The 19,932-nt window shown below is 51.3% G+C and overlaps 1 long non-coding RNA gene across 6 annotated transcripts; it reads left to right on the forward strand.

Moving 5' to 3' along the window:
• The first annotated feature begins 105 nt into the window (after positions 1-105).
• Positions 106-11,547, forward strand: LOC118239248. 6 transcript variants are annotated; one of them, XR_004771006.1, is made up of 3 exons: positions 106-1,997; positions 3,974-4,031; positions 7,815-11,547. It is a non-coding gene; the product is annotated as an uncharacterized LOC118239248 (long non-coding RNA). The 6 variants fall into 6 exon arrangements; XR_004771008.1 differs by lacking the exon at positions 3,974-4,031 and having other exon boundaries at positions 7,815-8,031; positions 8,305-11,547; XR_004771007.1 differs by lacking the exon at positions 3,974-4,031 and having other exon boundaries at positions 106-1,406; positions 1,510-1,997.
• Positions 11,548-19,932: the final 8,385 nt, after the last annotated feature.

A 19,932-nucleotide genomic window follows, 5' to 3' on the forward strand; every position in this document is an offset into this window, starting at 1 on the left:
CACAGACATGAAGCGGGGGCCGCGCACGCCTAAGAAGCTGGCGCCAGCCAATCAGCGCCGCGCGCCGCCCAGCCTCCGCCCCCCCATTGGCTGCGCCCGCAGCTTCGGCCGCTGGACTTCAGGACTGACCCGCGAGCCGGCCCCCCTCGGCCGCCTGGCCCCCTCCCAGCGCCCTCCGGGCGGCCTCTGATGCCAACGCTCCCCCCAGGGGACCCTCGCCGCGGGCAGAAGCCTGCACCCCTTCGGCTGATGCTTGGGTCCTTCAACCTCTGCCCTCCCAGCAACTAGCCACCAATGGGGGTCCCGGACTTCTCAGGAGCCGAGACTCGCATCTTTTGGGTATCTCTCAGCTGGGACCCCAGCCGTCCAAGCTCTCCGGCGGAGCCCCACCTCCTTCGCTGCTACGGACCACGGCCAGCCCGAGTCCATCGGACTCCCCAGACCTCTGCCTCCTTGTGCAAGGGGCTGGTAGGATCGGCTGGACAGCACGAGTCTAGGACTGTGAACCCCTCTAGGACACCAGGCTTTGGGTACTGGGACGCTTAAGGCTGTGCTGGACCGATAGTCGGGGTCCGGCCAGTGGCCCAGGGAGAGGAAAGGGCTCCGGGCGTGGCCTTAGCAGACCACCAGGCCAAACTGCCTGGGGCGAGGCCGTGGAGCCCGGGGACTGGCGCCAGAGTCGGCTGAAGGGAGACTCCCGGGGCATTGGCCTTATGTATATTTTTTTCCTCCTAGGGGTCCCCTTCGGGGAGAGGGAAGCGATGTTTTGAGCACTTTGTTCCTAAAGTCACCTGGAGTTTTTTCTTCACAACACCTCCATTCTAGCAAGGCAGTGAGCTCGGAGGCGGGCACACAAATCTAGGTCCCTCCCTGGGTATAAGACCTGAGACCTTAGCTCAGAAAGAGGCTTTCGAGTCAGATTTTAGGGCAATGTAGACAGGTGCGAGGGATTGGTCGAGCTCTACGCCCTCCATCTAGCCCCTCGGTCTTTGCAGAGCCCTAGACCTCCAGGGAATAATCCCAGAGGGGTCCCAGGTGGGTCCCGAGCAGAGGGATGGCTGGGGTCCCTGCCGCCCCCGAGGATGGGGGAGGGGCGGCAGGATTGACAGTCCGTAATTGGGTAACTGGAGGCGGCTTCTCCGGCCCGGCGGCCCCGCCACCGCGACGCCGGGCCCCTGACGTCACCCGATTCGCCAGGAAATGAACTTTTTAATAATCCAAGGAGGGAGGAAAGCCCTCGGTCCCCTCGGCTCGGGGGGCGCCCAGCCCGGCTCAGCTCGGCGGGCGCGCCCCATCACCCCCCTCCCACGTCCTCTGCGGACAGCTCTGAGGGGGCGCGCGCACCGCAGGGCCTCCTCCGGTCTCTGCGGCTGGCGTCCGTCTGACTGTCCGAGGCTTTGGAACAGGTAAAGGCCCTGGGCCCGGGGTGCAGAACTGCACTGGGACGGAAACCCGCATCTTTCGCGCCCTGGGGGGTCCCTGCTGTTCACCGTGTTCCCTGCGCTTCAGCTCTCCAGATCCAGCAGGGGCCCAGGCGGCTGGGGAGTCTGCTGCCAGCCTAGGCGGGAGGTCGTACGTACGAGAGCGCGGGGGGCTGCAGGGGCTCAAGGCCGCAGTGCCTCGGGGCCGGCTGGGCAGGTGGGTGGTCTCTGTGCCACCAAGCTCGCGCTCCCACCTAGGACCCGCTCCCTCTCGGGACGGCTTTCTCGGCTTCTCCCCGCCTTTAGACCGCGATTCTTCATTAACGCGCAAAGCGAGATAGTCATGGAGTTCCAGAGTGTTCGATGTTCCTGGAACCTAGCAGGAGCATCTAAAGGCCTCGCAGCCTCGGCGATAACACTACTCTCGGCAACGGTGCCCCATGCGGCCGAATCCCAGGCCTCTGTTCTGCAGACTTCCAGGAGATCGCGGAGCACAGAGGAAGCTGCCCTGGCCGTCGGCGCCTAGGCTGGCAGGGCGGGGGTGGGGGGAGCTCCCAACACCACCCGCGAAAGCAGGTAATTCCCCTCTTTTCTCCCAAAGTCGCAATTAAAATTATCACCCTGTTTGAATGAGATTGGGGGTTGCGGTTTCCACGCCACGTCGCGGACAGGGCAGGTCCTGACTCTCGCAGAGGTGAAAGTGGTCAGCCCGGCGGGTCCCCACTCGAAACGCGAGCCCCAGTGTTGCCCACCCGCCTGGCGCAGAGCGGGGTGCAAAAGGGGATTTAATTACTCCGCTCGGCAGCTCAGAAAATCACCACGCAACAAGAGTTAAGCCGGGCGGTTAAGCGACGCTTGAGCCAGGGCCTCAAGAGACCCGCAACAGCATGCCTGCCCACAGACTGGGCATGGAGTTGGGGGGGTGGGTGTCCTGCCAGGTCCTTTGAGGCCCCGAGGCTGCCTTCTGGAAAGTGTAAGCAACCAGCCGGCTGGCCGGAGCCCCTGTCGAGGTTGGAGCTCCTGCGTCCGACGCGGGACTGCAGTTTTCCAGCAGGAACGAACCGGTCTGAAAGGGAAAATTGCCGGCTAGGTAGCAGAGCACTGAATTGGGGAATAAAAGGGAGCCTGCGCTGATGAACGCAGCCCTGGCATGTGAACCAGATGCATCCACAGCCGAGAACCCACTACTAGGCCGAAAATGAACCGCTCGCTAATAAAGCCCAAACAAACACCAGGGAGGGCCGATAGGGAATCCCAGCATGGCTTAGATTCGGTTTTCCCCAGCCCCCGCCGACCCCCAAAAACGAAAGCAGATTTATTACAGTTTACAGCGCCCTACTATGAGGTCCCCAGAACAGCTTCAGGTGGATACTGTCTTATTGCTGCTGTTATTTATTATGGAGCCACACCTGGACCTGCTCTTCTCTGAACTAAACTGTGCTCTGTGTTTTTCCTTCCTTGGGAACAAGATATCTAGGAGAATAGAGCTTGGCTTCCAAAGTGAATTTTCTAACCACCATTTGTGTGTGTGTGTGTGTGTGTGAGAGAGAGAGAGAGAGAGAGAGAGAGAGAGAGAGAGAGAGAGAGAGAGAGATTTGGAATCTTCTGTAGAGAGGGGGGCAATCCAGGGGGTGTTTCTGAGTGGGAGGTGGGTTCCGTGGACCCAGGCCCTGTTCTGGGTGTGGCCCGGCTCCTGCAAATCAGTCTAAAAGAAGATGGAGTCATAAGGGCCCCCAGTTGGTGCTGCCCACCCCACTTGCCCTTTGTTTAAACTTTGCTCATCCAAGCCATACCTCTGGGATCACAAGTTTGCCCTCTCCTTGCAATCTAATTCTCTCATAAGGGCAGCTAAGTGGTCGGCTAGCTTAAGACTGCCTTCAGAACCCAAGTCATTCACAATCCAGAGGCCTCCAGCCCTACTTAGCCACAAGCTTTGAGGGGCACTGGGAAGGAAGTGGAGAAGCTTTGGCCACTATGGCTCAGTGTCCACTCTGTGGAGAAGTCAGAGATGTCCTAGGCAGCACCCATCAATTCAGAAGGGCTCTAACAATACCTCTTGCTCTCTGGGATTCCCTTCCAGCTTCTCAAATCAAAAGATTCCCTTCCCTAGCATCTGCCATCTTACTCTGGGTCTTTTGGAAATAACAGACACTGCTACCCAGTGTCTTAGGTGACTGGCTCGCTGGTGCCAGGTGCCTTGGACTCTGAAATTTCTGGGCAACTTCTAGCCTTCATACCCCACTCACAGACAATCCCCCCGATTGTCTTCGCCAACAGTTATGCTTTGCTCAGAGGCCTGGGGGTCAGCGGCTTGACAACTGCTAAATGCATTTCGTTAGATGCAATTTGTTTGCAATTTGTCAACCCGGCTGGGAAACGCTCTCCAGACGCCTGGCTCTACCTGGTTCCTGGATCCTGCCTGCTTATAAACGAATCCCGACTTGGGCCTCAGTGTAGACCCAGAACTTAACCCCCAGATGTTGCCCACCTTGGGAGGCAAGTTTTTTTCCCCCCCAAAACAAACGAATTTCTTTCCTTGTTTTCTGGTAAAGGAGCAGCCGCCACACAGGAGGCCCTTCTGAACACAAGACCTTTCCCCTCACCGCTGGGGTAAGCTGAGTTCAAGCCCGGCTGCCACCAAACGGTTCAATGCTCGGCGTCCAGACAGGCCCAGTGCTCTGTCTACGCCTATCCACAGCAGATCTCCAAGCCTGCGTTCGCTTCGTTCTTATTGAAATCCCACTGAAAGGATTCTGGCTCCGATTTGGGCAGGGGAAGACTTACACACCCTGCTCTCTCCCCCACCTGCACCCTCGCCACACAGGATAAAGGGCCGCGGGGCGCTTCGAGCGGGGGGCACAAGCAGGAGCGAGCCGGGTTAAGCCGCGCAAAGCCGGTGCACGGGACCAGCCGGCAGGTGCAACCAGCGACCGGCGGCCCGGCTTGGGCGCATCGGCCGCCGCGACCCGGGGGTGGGGAACCGCAGAGACAAAGGCTTCAGCTCTGGAGTGGGAGGGGGGCGCGTCGCAGAGCTCTGGAAAGCCAGGGCTCCAGAAAAAAAAGGAAGGCTGGAGCCCCCAGGCGGGCCTTTGGGTTTCAGGATGACCTGGGTTTGAGCCACTACTAGGACCATGAGATCCGGGTGTTGAGAAGGCCGTGCCTGGGATCCGGAGGTTCGGGACAGCGCGGGCGGAATGCAGGAACTTACCGACTGCGGCGCGGTGGGCGGCGCCCTCGGGCGGCCACGGTCAGGGCTCAGCAGGGAGGGAGCGGTGTACGCAGCGTGGCTACTCGGCCCGCGGAAGCCAGCGCAACAGCGGCGGTCACCAGTCGGACCCGGCTAACGAAAGATCGGTGCGCAGGCGGTCGCTTTTGTCCGCCTGATGGGCCCCAAAACTGGCTATGGTTGAGGTGATCGCAGGCCAGAGAGACGTGAGCAGTGAGCAGTGAGCGGCTGGCCTGGCCACCTCTCTTGGTTCTGGCTGCCTCTCGGTTCCCGGCCGCAGCGCGGCAGCTTTTTATTTCGACATCACTTCGCGGGGGGGGGGGGGAGCGCCACAGGGGGGCAGGAGGGTGCCCAGGCTCTGCGCCCTGTGTGCCGGGTCCAGCCGCTAGGCTGGCCAGGCTCGGGCCACTAGTCAGTCGAGGCGCTCACACCCGACAGGCCACTCCCGCCTTCTCAGGGCCACGCAAGCACTCCTGCTCTCAGGGATGTAATCTCAGAAAGCCTGGGATGTCTCTCTCTTGAGACTCTCCCTCACAAGCAAGTACACAGACACCTGCCCCTCCTTCCATACACACATTGTGCACGTGCTGCCGCTGTGTAGATGCTTGTGTCCCCAGATAGGCGCTCTGTGGCACACAAACACTCGTGCACACACAGGTATAAAGTACACACACACACACACCTACACACAGTCACACAATTCCCTCACTTCCTGCACATTTGGCGAGTGTTTTCCTACTTCCTTCCCCACAGATGCCCGTTCCCAACTCAGCAGAATTTAAGAATGGAGTTTCTGGTGTGTCCTTGGCCCATTACTGGCAAACCGTTTGCATCAGAGAATGGCACAAGTAGAGCAAGAGGCTTGTCCTTACCAGGGTAGGAGGAGACAGCCTGGTGGCAGTGTGAACCCTAAGGAGGAACCTGAGCTAGGTAGCAATGAGAATCCATTCTTTATGTACTACTTTAAGCCCTTCTGGGAAATTCACAGAACCCCACAGACTTACTCTGTTTGGAAAGATTATTCGTCCTGGCGTGCCCCATGCAGCGAGTGGGTCTGCCCCTCCCCTCCTGTGCCACCAGCTGTTTTGGGTCTTTCTGAATCTGTGTATGCACCCTCTGTAGGCAGTTCAGTTTATGTGCCCCGTGGGCTATGTATTCACGATGGGGAGCTCACAGGAGTGTTTGTGAAACTGAGAGTGTCCCTAAGCACCTGTAGTGGGTAGCTGGTCGCAGAATGAAGGTTAGCGGAGTGTGACCCTGCACACGCATGTAAGAACTCTCTGTGGAATTGGATGTATGTCTCTGTGTCCAGATATCTGAGACAGGCCATCATCTTCAAGAATCGTGATAGGCAGACAGAGGGTGTCTCTAAGTATGTCTCAATCAGTGTGTTACCTTTGTGCATTTGTGTTTGTATCTAGACATGCATTTGTACATGTGTCTTTAATAAACCTGGCTATCCATGTATATTTCAGCTTGTATTTAGGGGTGTGTATGTGTTGTATATATGTGAAAGATGGGGGATTGCAATATATCTGGATACTCACTGACAAGTCTATTAATGAGGGGTGTGTGTCTGTGTATCTGAGGCCATACAGGTGTGTGTGTGTGTGTGTGTGTGTGTGTGTGTGTGTGTGTGTGTGTGTGTGTGTTTAAAGGCAAGGTCTCACTATGTCACTGTGGCTGGCCTGGAACTCATAGTGATATAACCTGCCTCTGATTCCTGAAGGCTGGGATTAAAGGTGTGTCCCACCACTCAGGGTTAGTATGTCTGAATGGCAGGTGTTGATGTCTAACTTTGAGCTGAAGGCAGATGGGAGCAAACACATCCAAGTATGTCTGCATATCTGTTGCGTCAGGTGGAACTGATGTGTTGGGCTTGGTGTTTGTGGCCATGTCTGAGGGGTGGGCACCTGTGTCTATCACTCCATCCTGGAACTCTGTTTCTGTATCCAGGGCTACTCTATATCTGGTGAAGGAGGAGTGTGGAGACAGTATGTGTATCCTCCAGGCTCCCTGGCCACCCGTGCACCTTCCTTAACCAGCAGGGCAGGCAGCCAGTGGAGCCCCGGGGTGCCATTTACTCTGGCACTTTCTGTCTGTCTGTGGGAGGGGGAGATGAGCTGATAAGCCTTATCTGCTATTACCAGGGCCATGCTGAATAACCGTTCTAATGAGGTGGCCTCACTGGGACCACCAGCTCCCAGGCCCCCCTCCTATTGGATAGGGGCATGGCCAGCCAGACCCAGAGCACAGAGCTAATCCTCTAGAGACCTGGTAGACCCTGTGTCCTAGAGACCCCCCCCCCTTTTTTTTTTTTTTTTTTTTTTTTTTTGTCTGCCTTGTTTCTTAGAGGAAGGTCCTAGGTACTACAGCGGGGAATCAAGTCCTGTCTTCTCCATGAACTTGGCTGGGCTGGTTAGAAAGACCAGAGTCCCTCAGTCTGGCTTATGGGAGCTCAGTATGAAGTCCAGAAGTTGGGATGGAGGGAATTGGAGTCCCAGTGACAGAAAGATCCAGAGAGAAAAGGAGGGACAAGCAGCAGGGACTCTAGGGACAGATTTAAAAAAAAAAAAATGCAGTCGCGCTAAGGGGCAGAGGTGCAAGCAGGGTGGGCCCAGGGACTGGGGTACTCAGGCCCAAATAAACAACTAACAAGTGGCAGAATGAATTAGAGAGGTGGGAATAAAGGCAAAGAAAGTATCAACCAGAGAGAGGCACGGACAGGGAGACAGAATCGAGATGCGGGAATGGAGAGAAACTACAGAAACACGAGGAGGGCAAGAGAAGAAAAGACTAGAGAGACGTGGGGGAAAACAGCAGGGCTGGGGGAGACGGACAGACCAAAGATGGAGAGACCGAGTTGGCCCGGCCGAAGGGAAGAGGGCCTTGGAGACCCCGCAAGGCATGAGCCGAGGCTTGGACCCCGGGCGGGGCACCGATCACGGGGCGGTGGCGACGGGCAGGGGGGTCTGAGTGGGGCTGAGCCGCTGTCCGGGGTAATTTTTCATCTCGGCCGGCTAATCTTTGTTCCCGGCGAAGATAATGAATAGCCAATCGTTATCTGCCCGGCTCCCGGAGGCTGCCCGAGAATGGGGTTGTACAGGGCTGGGAATTGTTTCCAAAGTGCCGCGGAATAAATGGTCTTTCTTATCTCTGCCTTCCAGATTATCGCAGCCCTTTCAGAGCGCGCACAACAAATGCGCCCGCCATCGAATGCAGCATTTACCACCGCAGATCCGCGCGCCGATGGGCAGGCAGATAGCGTCCGCGGGGGGCTCGCCGGGCGGCGAGTGTGCGCCCCGGCTCTGCCCGGTGTGTTTGGAGGAACACGTGGGTATGCCAGCGAGTGGACCCTCAGCAAGCAAGAATGTGAGTGTGCGAGTAAGTGTGCCTCGACAAAGTGCACGTGTGCGAGCCCCTGAGCACACGCGTGGTGAGTGTTCGTGGCGAGTGCCAGGATGTGGCCGCCGAGACGCACGCGGTAAGCGGTGCTGCACGTGACCGCGCGGGGAAGCATGCAATGGGTGTGCTGGCCGCGTGCACGAGCGAATTCACTGTGAGGGCCTACAGGTACCTGGCCCCGGAGGATGCTGTTAGTGGTGCGGAACAGAGGGGTTTTCAGCCACTCAGGAATGTTATGTGTATCACGTGCAGGCCTCACTCCACACGGGGTGGACGCAGTAGCCGGCGTTTGAGCCAGTGGCACAGGCTTTTGGAACCCGCACGGATCTGTGGGGCAGTGTGCACCCAGGACTACCGCGTGTGCCCAGAGATGCGCGAAAGGAAGGTCCGGTTTCGGGCCTTGCTCGAGCCTCTGTTGTGCAGACTCGGGGTTGGACATTGGCTGTGAGGAAGAGACCGACCGCTGTGCGCCCGGTCCCGAGAGTGCTGGAGAGTGACACCGGGCCAGCGGCTGTTTGGGGACTTTGAGAATGCCCAGGGGTCCTGGTCCTGGCCCAGGGGCCCCTCTGCCAAAGCATTGCAGCTGGGACGACAGAGCCCAGCCCGCCGCCCGAGGTCCCGGCCGTGAGTGACACGCGCCGCCACAAAGGCTGTATTTTTCCAGGCCCGTGCCCCGCCCGCGCGCGATGGTCCCCATGGCGACGCAGATAGCGCGCGGCCATTTTCCTATCTCCCCGGAGTCTATTATACAGCGGGATTAGCTCATCTCCAGGCAGGTCAAACCCAAAGTCACACAACCTGCGGCGTGAGCCCCGCCTCCGGCCGCTCCTCCTCCTCCGCAGCCGGAGCGGGCTACCCCCGTGGCGCGGCCCGTTCGCGGGTGCAGAGCGCCACCTGGCGGCCGCGAGCACCCGGCGCGCTGCGTGAGAGCCTGCAGGTGCCCAGGGCTGTGGCTTTGTGTGGTGGCTTGGGCGACCCCTAGGGAAAAGCTGGCACACAGTAAGTACCCCCAAACCATTTGCTGGAGGGATGAACAGGCAGGTAAGTCGACAGGGGCGGACTTCCAAAGGCCACCGCATGTTGGCAACTGAATGAAGAATAAAAGCCGATCTCCCTGCAACCCTGGTAGAAGCCTTGCTGGCCCAGGCCCAGTTTCCTTCCTCCTTCCTCCAGGAACCACGGCCTTTGGGTTCTCTGGACAGGAAACCTGTCTCCCTGTGTCTGCTGGTTCTTCCACCCAGAGACATCAGCTTGTGATCAAATGTCACCATCAGACAGAAGTTGTTCTCCTCTCCCCTATGCCGCCTCTGCTTGATAGTCAATTTCATATTATCTAACGAATTTTCTAATAACAATTCTCAATAGAAGTCTGTGATGTTCTGGACAATGGCGGAGAGGTGGAATTCTGACTGGCTGGGATTATCACAACGTTAAGAACTGGTTGAGGACCAGAGGGGTAAGCCCCATGGGCCAGGTTGCCCAGCTCTGTCTTCATGGAACCTAGGATACTCACTAGCTGTGAGTTACAAGAGTTACTCAGAAGCCACTCCTGCCCTGGGGTCATCGCCCACCTACCCCATCTGAAGGGGACTACAGGGCACTGACTCCTCTGCACCCGCAGTGAAGGTAAACTCACCCCACCCTGCTCTCTTAGAGCAGGTCCTGGGTGGTGGTGGTGCCTGAGCCACAGGAGACCTTACTCTTGATTTAGGTTAATCAGGCAGATCAGCCCTGGCCTTGGTCCCTTGCTGACTGTGAAGCTGGGGCCACATGCTGCCAGGTGGAACTCAGCAGGCTCCATCCCGGGAGTGGGAGCATTGGGAGAGGTCTTGGCCAGGAATACTGGGAGCTACCTTCAGGTTCTAGCAGCTTCCTCAGCACTGTCCTGGAAGACGAGCTGAGTGGGGATCCTTCCACACCATCCACACACCGTCTAGCCCCTCCTATACCATCCACACACACCCCTCCCTTCACACCCCCCACCCACACCATCCACACCCCCCACCATCCACACCCCTCCCACACTATCTACACACCCTCCCAGCTGGGCAGCCTTATGCAACTTTCTTTCCCACTCTGAGCCTCTGGTTCTGCCTCCACAGTCCTCCCTCCAGGATCATGGACTGTTGCCTTGTGTGTGAGCTTGCCTTTGAAAGCATTTTGTGAGCCTGGCTTGTCAAGTTGGCAGACAAATGTCTGCCAGCACTCTGGAGAGGGATATCTCATATAAAGAATCTCATGTCTTGCTTCTTGTGGAACACTTCAAGATCGGCTACTTTGTGCCTGAGTTCCTGCAGTGGTGAAGGAATGCTGGAGTTCTGCAGAACCTCCTCTGAGCACCTGATGCCAGCCCATCCCCACCCCGGGGGTCAGGGTGTGTCTCTCACCAAGACACTGAGTACTAGTGGTTGTGTTAGTTTTGACTTCCCTTCCATCACTGGGGCCTTCTGACTTGTTTTCATGCAAGCAACATTTAAAGGAGACACACAGCCGTACTATAAAGGTCCCTGGCTGTTCATATTCAACTTTGCCCCACCTACCAATACAGTGAAGCAGCCAGACCTGACTCATCATATAGATTAATAAATCTTCAGATTATGGTAGGAATTGGGAGGGGATATGGTTTCTAATATTCAGGCCTTCCTCTAGAAAGTGGGAGCCATGGAGTAGAAGAAAAGTGGATGCAGCCACACTGTGTGCAGCAGTTAGAGGCGAGGTAAAAAAAAAAAAAAAAAAAGCAGTAGGCACAGCAATGGCCACGAGGAGGTCTGAGGAGAAGGCTCTCACAAGAGCTCAGGGACTCAATATAAAAAGAGGTCTGACAAGGTTCATCCCTTTCCCCAGGTGATGGGTGTTACCTTCCTAGTCCACTTCTTGCTCAGTTGGGAGAGGAGGGCATAGAGGGATCAGGAGGGTCCTAGGGCTTGCAGCTTCCAGGGCAGAACAGTGCCTAGGATTTCCCAGGGTATAGGCAGCCTAAGGCTGGTGATCAGGCCAGAGACAAGACCTGGGATGAAAGTAAACAAAAATCCAAGGCTCAGTGTAGGGCCAGAGGTCAGGCCACCTGTGGAGACTGAGGTGCAGGACTGGTTGTTACAGCACACAGGGGTTCCACTTTGGACTCAGTGCAGAGCACCCATGTTCCCCCAAACCCCCAGCCTGGTGGAGCAAGATGCATTAGCTGAGGATAGGGACATAACTCAGACCTAGGAGAATCACACCCGGACACTCATCTATTCCCTCAGGCTCTGTCCTCTTGGTCAGAGCTTGGAGCTGCTGCTACCATCTTTGTGCCACACAGGGACACAGAGCTGAGAGAGAGAGAGAAAGAGAGAGAGAGAGAGAGAGAGAGAGAGAGAGAGAGAGAGAGAGAGAGAGAGAGAGAGAGACAAGTGAGAGACTGTGCTATTATGTACTATGCTATGTATTTTGTTTGGTTGACTTTTTTGTGTTTGTTTTTCTTTTTCTTTCTTTCTTTCTTTCTTTTTTTTTTTTTCAAGACAGGGTTCTCTATATAACAGCCCTAGCTGTCCTGGAACTAGCTCTATAGATCCCCCTGCCTCTGCTTCCCAAGTGCTGGGATTAAAGGCATGTACCACCACAGCCCCATCTTTGTTTTGTTTTTTTGAGACAGGATTTCTCTGTGTATCCCTAGTTGTCCTGGAACTCTGTTGACCAAGCTGGCCTCATACTCAAAGATCTGCCTCCTGAGTGCTGGGATTAAATGTGTGCCCAGTTTCCTGCTGTTCTACCTAAACCCCAGCCAGGGCTTGAGGTCACATGCAGCCAGGCCTTTGCATTTCCCTAAGACAATTGGTACCTCTATGTTTTTGTTGGTCCAAGGTGGGCGTTTACTTCTTACAGCTGAGCATGTCCTGAGCCCACAGCTGTGGATAGCCAAAACCAGGTACAGACTTTGCCTCTGAGAGGGACAGCCCTCCTCTGACCGACTACTGGTAGGCTCTTCCAGCAATCTGGGGTGCTAGAAATGGTGTCTCCAAGTGTCCTGGCCCAAGCCTAGATTATCTACTCCCACTTCTGATTTCTTGGAAGTCTTGGGAATCCTGAGCAGACACTAAAGACCAGGCACACAAGGCCACTTCAGGGTGAGTGAGGAAATCCATACCAGTCAGGAGAGGGCTCTGTCAGGTTTCAGCTGTGCTAGCCATGGGCCATCTGCCGGATGTAGATACCACAGGGCAGGTGAGCAACCCCTGAGAGTCTTTCTTCATCTACCAAGATTTGTTTATTTCTTCATTCATTTTCCATCTGCAATGTGAACAGTATAAAACGGTGGTTGGTGTATGTGGCATCTAACCTACAAAACAGAAATCACTTTTAAAAGTGAAAAAGGGGTTCATAAGACGGCTCAGTGGGTAAAGGTACCTACCTGTAGTGGCATCTTGTTCCGCTAGTAGACGTGGGTGGTGGCCACACCTTAGGGTGTGACTTCAGATGTGCAGACATGACCCCTTATAAGGAAGAAGAGGGGCTGGCTCATGCTCTCTTGGGTGTGGTCAAAGCATCCAGAGCATCAAGAAGGGCAGAGGCTGCATCTAAAAGAGCAGGAAGACTATCATTGTGTGAGCGTTCCTCAAATAACATACCAAATAAATTCCTTTTATTCTTTATCTGGGTATTTGTAGACTCCTTTAAACCTGCCTTCACCTCAGCAAGTCTGACCACCTGAGTTTGATCCCCAGGACTGAGTTTGATCTCCAGTTGTCCTCTAACCCCCACACGTGTGTGTTGTGTACAGGTGCATCCACACATGCACAGATATGCCACACGTGCTACACATGCCCATGTACACGCATGCACGCACATACAGATAATATATTGTGCGTGAGCGGGATAGACAGTAGTGGGGCAGGTGAGGGCTGGAAGTGGTCAGTATTTGTTTTGTATGTGTGTGAAACTGTCTAAAAATTTAATAATGCATATATAAAAATCTTGAAAAGCTGTGTGCTGTTCCATCATAGTTTCTTATTTTTATAGAATTTCTCTCAGCCTTTGTTCAGTGCATAAATGTACTTCAATTTACTAAATTGCTTTCCTGTCAATAGAAATTAAGTTTTTTATTTTAATTATTAAAAATGTTCCAGTAAACATCAGCCAAACTTCCAAAGCTTAAGAAATGAAAAAGAAAGCTGAACAATCTGTTAAAACTTTAAGTTGGGTATGGTGGCACACATCTTTAATCCTAGCACTTGAGGGATAGAGGCGGGCAGATCTCTGTGAGTTTGAGTCTGGCCTGGGCTACATAGGGGGTTCTAAGCCACCATCCAGAATTACATGGTAAGACCCTGTCTCAGAAAAGAAAGAGAAGGGAAGAGAAGGGGAGGGGAGGGGAGGGAAGGGAAGGGAAGGGAAGGGAAGGGAAGGGAAGGGAAGGGAAGGGAAGGGAAGGGAAGGGAAGGGAAAGACGTTAGCAAATGAAACAGAATTTTGGTTCAGAGCCATAGTGGTGTAGGGGATGGAACTCCAGGAAAACAGGGGACAGTGACACTCCAGCTGAGTCACAAAAAGTTACCACCCCCCTGGTTGGGGAACTCAGGAGGAGGTGGTTCTGGGAAGTGCAGCCTGTGAAAACAAAGCCATACACCAGCAAAACCACCTGTACCAGTCAGCCCTGTTACTGTAACGAATTTTAACAAGAAGACAGGCTTTCTGGCCCAGTTTTGGAGAGTCCAGGCCGTGGTCAGCTAACACTGCTGCTCTGAGCCTCACTTATGACCTAGTGCTAAAGAGAGAAAGGGAAGCCAATGGTCCAAAGCTGCCTTCAAGGTACACTGCCCACCGGTAACCACACTGCCCACATGCATGTGCGTATTTGTGTATACAAATTCACCCATACACATTCAAACATTAATACACACACACACACACACACACACACACGCGCGCGCATATACAACAAAACAGAACCTATGTACCTTATAGTGAAACCCTGTTTCAAAAAAAAAAAAAAAAAAAGGAAAATTTTTTCCACTTTCCTTTCTAGGCATTGCCGAGAAAGCAGAAGCTGTAAGGGAAAAGATTGACTCCCTGCACTATGCAGCACACTACAACTTCTGCAAACAAATTCAAGTGTCAAGCAACAGATTGAGACGGAACATTTGTGATGTATATAATGAAGCAACAGTCGTTATCTACAATATGCAAAATGCTCCTAAAAATCAATAAGACACACAACCCAAGAGAATAATAGGCTGCTCTCTAGGAAGAAAACATGTCCTCATCCTCAGTCAAACTAACAAAAACTGAAAGCAACACTATTCTTCATTTAGCTGACTGGTTTTTAAAAAAGCGTTACCCAGACGAGAATAATAACATTCAGCCAGCAGCAAATCAGGGATTCTCCTTCATGGTGGGCAGGAGTATGAGCACAAGGTAGCCCAGCCTGGCCTCAAATTCTTTTGTAACTGAAGATGACTTTGAACTTCTGATCCTCCTGCCTCTACCTCCAGAGTGCTGGGATGACAAATGGGCACTCCGTGACTGGCTCATGTGGTGCCGCGGGCCTTACATTCTCTAAGCAAGCACCCTACCAACTGAGCTGTACCCCAGCCCAAGCAGCTTTAAGAAAGCAATACCTATATACACATACACATATATGTGCATTCACATATACATTGCATATACATATCTATGCATACATGCCTGCACATGACACACATATATGTGCGTAGACACATCTATGCATACCTGTACACATACACACATATGTATCCATGCATACTGTATGTTACACACATGCATATACAGATTTATACATACATGCATAACACACATACATATCTATGCATACCTACATAATACATACACATATACATACACATATACATATACATATACATATCTATGCATACCTGTATATACATACACACAGATATGCATACACACATACATATCTACACATGCCTGTTTATGCATACACATATATGTGCATACATGTATATACACATCTATGCACACCTATGTATACATGCACATATATGTGCATCTGTATACACATACACACATATGTATCAACACATATCTGTATACATATACACATATATCTGCATAACATATGTATGAGCATATAACTATCTATGCAACTATGCATGTATAAATTAATTTTGTTCTTTGACAGTTTCACAAATACATGTAATGTATTCTCATTAGCCCTACACACAAATTTCCTCCTTCCCATCCCTATCAATGCCTCTTACCTCTAAGAGTCACTTTCTCAGTTTCCTCACTTTTGATTTTGTTTTCCAAACACAGCTTTTTGTTTTTTTTTAATGATTTTTAAAATTTTGTGTACATTGGCATTTTGCTTGCATGTGTGTCTGTGTGAGGGTGTCAGATCCCCTGGGACTGGAGTTGCAGACAATTGTGAGCTGCCATGTGAGTGCTGGAAATTGAACCCAGATCTTAGTGCTCTTAACTGCAGAGCCAGTTAACTGCTCTTAACTGCATGGCCCCCACCCGCTACAGCTTTTTGATGCATGATAGATAGACATGTGACAATGGCATTGGCTTCTAGCTCCTTTTTAAGACGCTCTGGAGAGGTTTAGCAGAGAGAGAATAAGCTTTATGGGGCAGGGGATGTGTGGGAAATGTCCACCTCCTCCTAATTGTTCAGCAAACCTAAAAGTACTCTGTCACAAAGTCTTTTCAACCTGGTTGAGGTGGCCCATGCCTTTAATCCCAGCCCTCAAGAGGCAAAGGAAGTGGATTTCTGAGTTCAAGGTCAGCCTACACAATAAATTCCAGGCCAGCCGGGACTGAAAAATTAGAGAAAAAAGCTGGGCGTTGGTGGCGCACGCCTTTAATCCCAGCACTAGGGAGGCAGAGACAGGCAGATCTCTGTGAGTTCGAGGCCAGCCTGGTCTCCAGAGTGAGTGCCAGGATAGGCTCCAAAGCTACACAGAGAAACCCTGTCTTGAAAAAACAAACAAACAAACAAACAAACCCCCCCAAAAAATTAGAGGAAAAAAAGTCTGGGGGTACAGAGGTGGGTGTGGATCTGGGAAGACTTAGGGGGAGGAGTTAGGATGATTATGATCAAAACACATTGCATGAAATTCTAAACAAAACAAAACAAAAAAACCCTGGCTGTCCTGGAACTCCCTCTCTAGACCAAGCTGGCCTCGAACTCACAGAGATCCTTCTGCCTCTGCCTCCCCAGTGCTGGGATTAAAGGTGTTCATCACAACCTCCCAGCTAATAAAAATACTTTTAAAAGCCCAATTATAGAATAATACATTACAAGCACCTGCCTTTAATTCACTATTTACACCAGACTGATCTTGAACTCACAGAGTTCCACCACCCCCTTCTTCACAAGTGCTGAGATTAAAGGGATATGCTACCACACTCTGCTAAATTTAAATTTTTAATTGTGTGTGTGAGACAGATTCTGAGTGTGTGTGTGTCTGTGTGTGTGTGTGCGTGAGAGAGAGAGAGAGAGAGAGAGAGAGAGAGAGAGAGAGAGAGAGAGCCTGTGTGAGATTCTGAGTGTGTGTGTGTGTGTGTGTGTGTGTGTGTGGTGTGCAGTGCTGGCTGGCAGAGATCTGAAGAGTACATTGAATCCTTTGCTCTAGAGTTACAGGAATCTGTGACCCATCCACTGTGGTAGCTAGGAGCTAAACTGAAAGAGTATCAAGTGCGCCTAATGGCCGAGTCTTCTCTCCATCCCTTTATTTTATTATTTAAAACAATTGTTTTTATTTATCTGAGACAGGATCTCTCTATTATGTAGTCTTAGCTGTCCTGGAACTCACTCTGTAGACCAGGCTGGCCTTGAACTCATAGAGATCTGCCTGCCTCTGCCTCCCAAGTACTGGGATTAAAGGTGTGTGCCACCAGACTGGCTAAGATCTGTCTGTCTGTCTGTCTGTCTGTGGCATGTATGGGTGCATGTGTATGAAGGTTTGTGCACATGGGTATGGATGCCCATGGAGGCCAGAAGAGGGCATCCCATGAGGCTGAGTTACAGGTGGTTGTGAGCCATTTGAAGTAGGTGCTGGGACCTGAATCTTTTTTTTTTTTTTTTCTTCTTCTTCTTCTTCGAGACAGACTTTCTCTGTATAGCTTTGGAGCCTATCCTGGCACTTGCTTTGGAAACCAGCCTGGCCTTGAACTCACAGAGATCAATCAGCCTCTGCCTCAGGAGTGCTGGGATTAAAGGAGCTACCATGGTAGCTCACCAAAGATTCAGGCTGGGACCTGAATCTTTGCAGCAGGAGCAGCACTCACTCTTAGCTGCTGAGCCATCTCTCCAGCCTCCTGTGTACTCCTACTTCCTCTCAAATTCATGGCCTCTTCTTTATTATCTTTGTTTTTTTTTTACTTTTTAAAATTCATTTTATATACCAATTACAGTTTTCCCCTCACCTCCCCGCAACCCACCTCTATCCACTCCTTAGAAATGGTAAGGCCTCCCAATGGGGAGTCAGCATAGCCTGGCACATTCATTTGAGACCAGACCAAGCCCACCCCCCATCAAGGCTGAAAAAGGCATCCCATCATATGGAATGGACTTCAAAAAGCCAGCTCATGCACTAGGGATAGATCCTGGTCCCACTGCCAGGGGTCCCACAAACAGACGAGGCTACAAAACTGTCGTCCTCATGCAGAGAGCCTGGTTCAGTCCCATTCAGTCTCCGCAGCGTTGGTCTAGAGTCTGTGAGCTCCCACAAGTTTGGGTCAACTGTCTTTGTGGGTTTCCCCGTCATGATCTTGAACCATGCTTGCCCCCCCCCCCGTGTTCTCTATTAACTTTTTTTTTTTAATTTTACGTGTGTGGGTGTTTCACCTGTGTGTATATCTGCACCATGTGCATGGCTGGTGCCCACAGAGGGCATTACATCACATGAAACTGAAGTTACAGACAGTTGTGAGCTGCCCTGTGGGTGCTGGGAATTGAACCTGGGTCATCTGGAAGAGCAGCAAGTTCCCTTAACTGCTGAGCAATTTCTCCAGCTCTTATTTAATTATTATCAATATACAAATACACATATGTGTATACAAATACAGCTCTGAGGCCATTAGTGTTGCTTTAGTGTGTATGTATTCAGGGACTAGATAACCTATCGGGTGATTATAAAACACTTTTTAGTAAAGCCTTAGGACTAGGACCTGAGTTTGATTCTCAGCATCCACACAGTGACTCACTACCATTTGTAATTCCTGCTCCTAAGTATCCAACACCCTTTTCTGGCTTCCTATATACATGCAGATAAAACACCCATACACATGAAATAAAAATAAATAAATCATTAAAGATTAAAATAAAACTGATTTCCCATTATTAGTTTGTATAAAAATAAGAGATTTATGAATTGATTTTATTCTCAAAACTTAGTATAATCATTTATTCTAGTAGTTTTTATTTTTCTCAGTTATTTAGTGTTTTGAGTACATACTCATATTGATAAGAATGGTTTTCATGACTGGAGAGATAGCTCAGCTCTTAAAGGCTAAGGCTCACAACCCAACTTCAAGATAGTTTTACATGTTTTCTGTCTTCTCTCTCTCTCTCTCTCTCTCTCTCTCTCTCTCTCTCTCTCTCTCTCTGTGTGTGTGTGTGTGTGTGTGTGTGTGTGTGTGTGTGTGTGTACACTCATACTATAGCACAAATGTGGAGGTCAGAGGACAATTTACAGGAGTCAGTCTTATTCTTCCACCATGTGGGTCCCAGGGATGAAACTCAGGTCCTTAGGCTTGGCAGCAAGTACCTCTACCTGCTGAACAATCTTGCCAGCCCATGTATTCCTTTTCGATTTTTATGACATTTATTTTTTTCTTGCCTTATTACATTGGTCAATAAATGCTGACCCTAATTGTAACATTGAGTCCTTCAGTTTTGACTGTGATGTTAACTGTAGGTTTTCCAGGCACCCTTCATTAGACTGTTGTTATTTCTATTCCTAGTTTGCTGATAATTTTTATTTTTTAATCTTTGCTAAATATTTTCTGTGACTTTTTCATAATGGCTTCATGGCGGGGGGTGAGGCAGGGTTTCTCTGTGGCTTTGGAGGCTGTCCTGGAACTAGCTCTTGTAGACCAGGGTGGTCTCAAACTCACAGAGATCCACCTGCCTCTGCCTCCCAAGTGCTGGGATTAAAGGCGTGCGCCACCACCCCCTGGCATGACTTCATTTTTTAAAAGATTTATTTTATATGTATGAGTGTTTTGTCCTGGTGTGAGACAGATCTTTCCTGGGGAGAGGTCCTATGGAATAATCCTTCTGTATAGAGTGAAAATGTGTGCTCTCGTTGTTAATAAAAAGCTGATTGGTTGAAGCTAGGCAGGGTTTTGGGGGCAGAGAGAATGCTGGGAAGAAGAAGAGCGGAGTCAGAAGAGTCATCAATCAGATGGAAAGGAAGCAGGACATGCTGGAGATGTAAAAGCAATGAGCCTGGGGGCTGCACATATATTAATAGAAATGGTTCGTTGTAGTTGTAAGAGCTGGTTAGTAATAAGCCTGAGCTACTGGCTGAGCACTTATAATTAATAATAAGTCTGTGAGTGGTTATTTGGGAAATGGCTAGTGAAACAGAGCTGATTTCAGTCCCGTGAAAAACTCTGCTTTCAGAGAGGCAAAAACATGTCAATTCTTCACTGCGCTAGAGTTATAGGCAGGTACCCCACCCAGGATGAGGACCCACAGCAGACCAAAGTATGGATACAACCAAGTCAACTTGGTGAGCCAATGAGTTATATTGGGGTTATTTACAGGAGTGTGGGTGAGAGGTCACTTAAAGGAACAGATATGACTCACAGACAGACAGCTACCTCATGAAGGCCCACTCAGCATGGTGACAGCTCACAAAAGCTAAAAATCTGGACCTGGATGCACAGCTTGCAGGCAGCTCAGTGGGTTGA

Source organism: Cricetulus griseus, chromosome 8, assembly GCF_003668045.3.
Source record: "Cricetulus griseus strain 17A/GY chromosome 8, alternate assembly CriGri-PICRH-1.0, whole genome shotgun sequence".
Taxonomy (NCBI): Eukaryota; Metazoa; Chordata; class Mammalia; order Rodentia; family Cricetidae; genus Cricetulus; species Cricetulus griseus.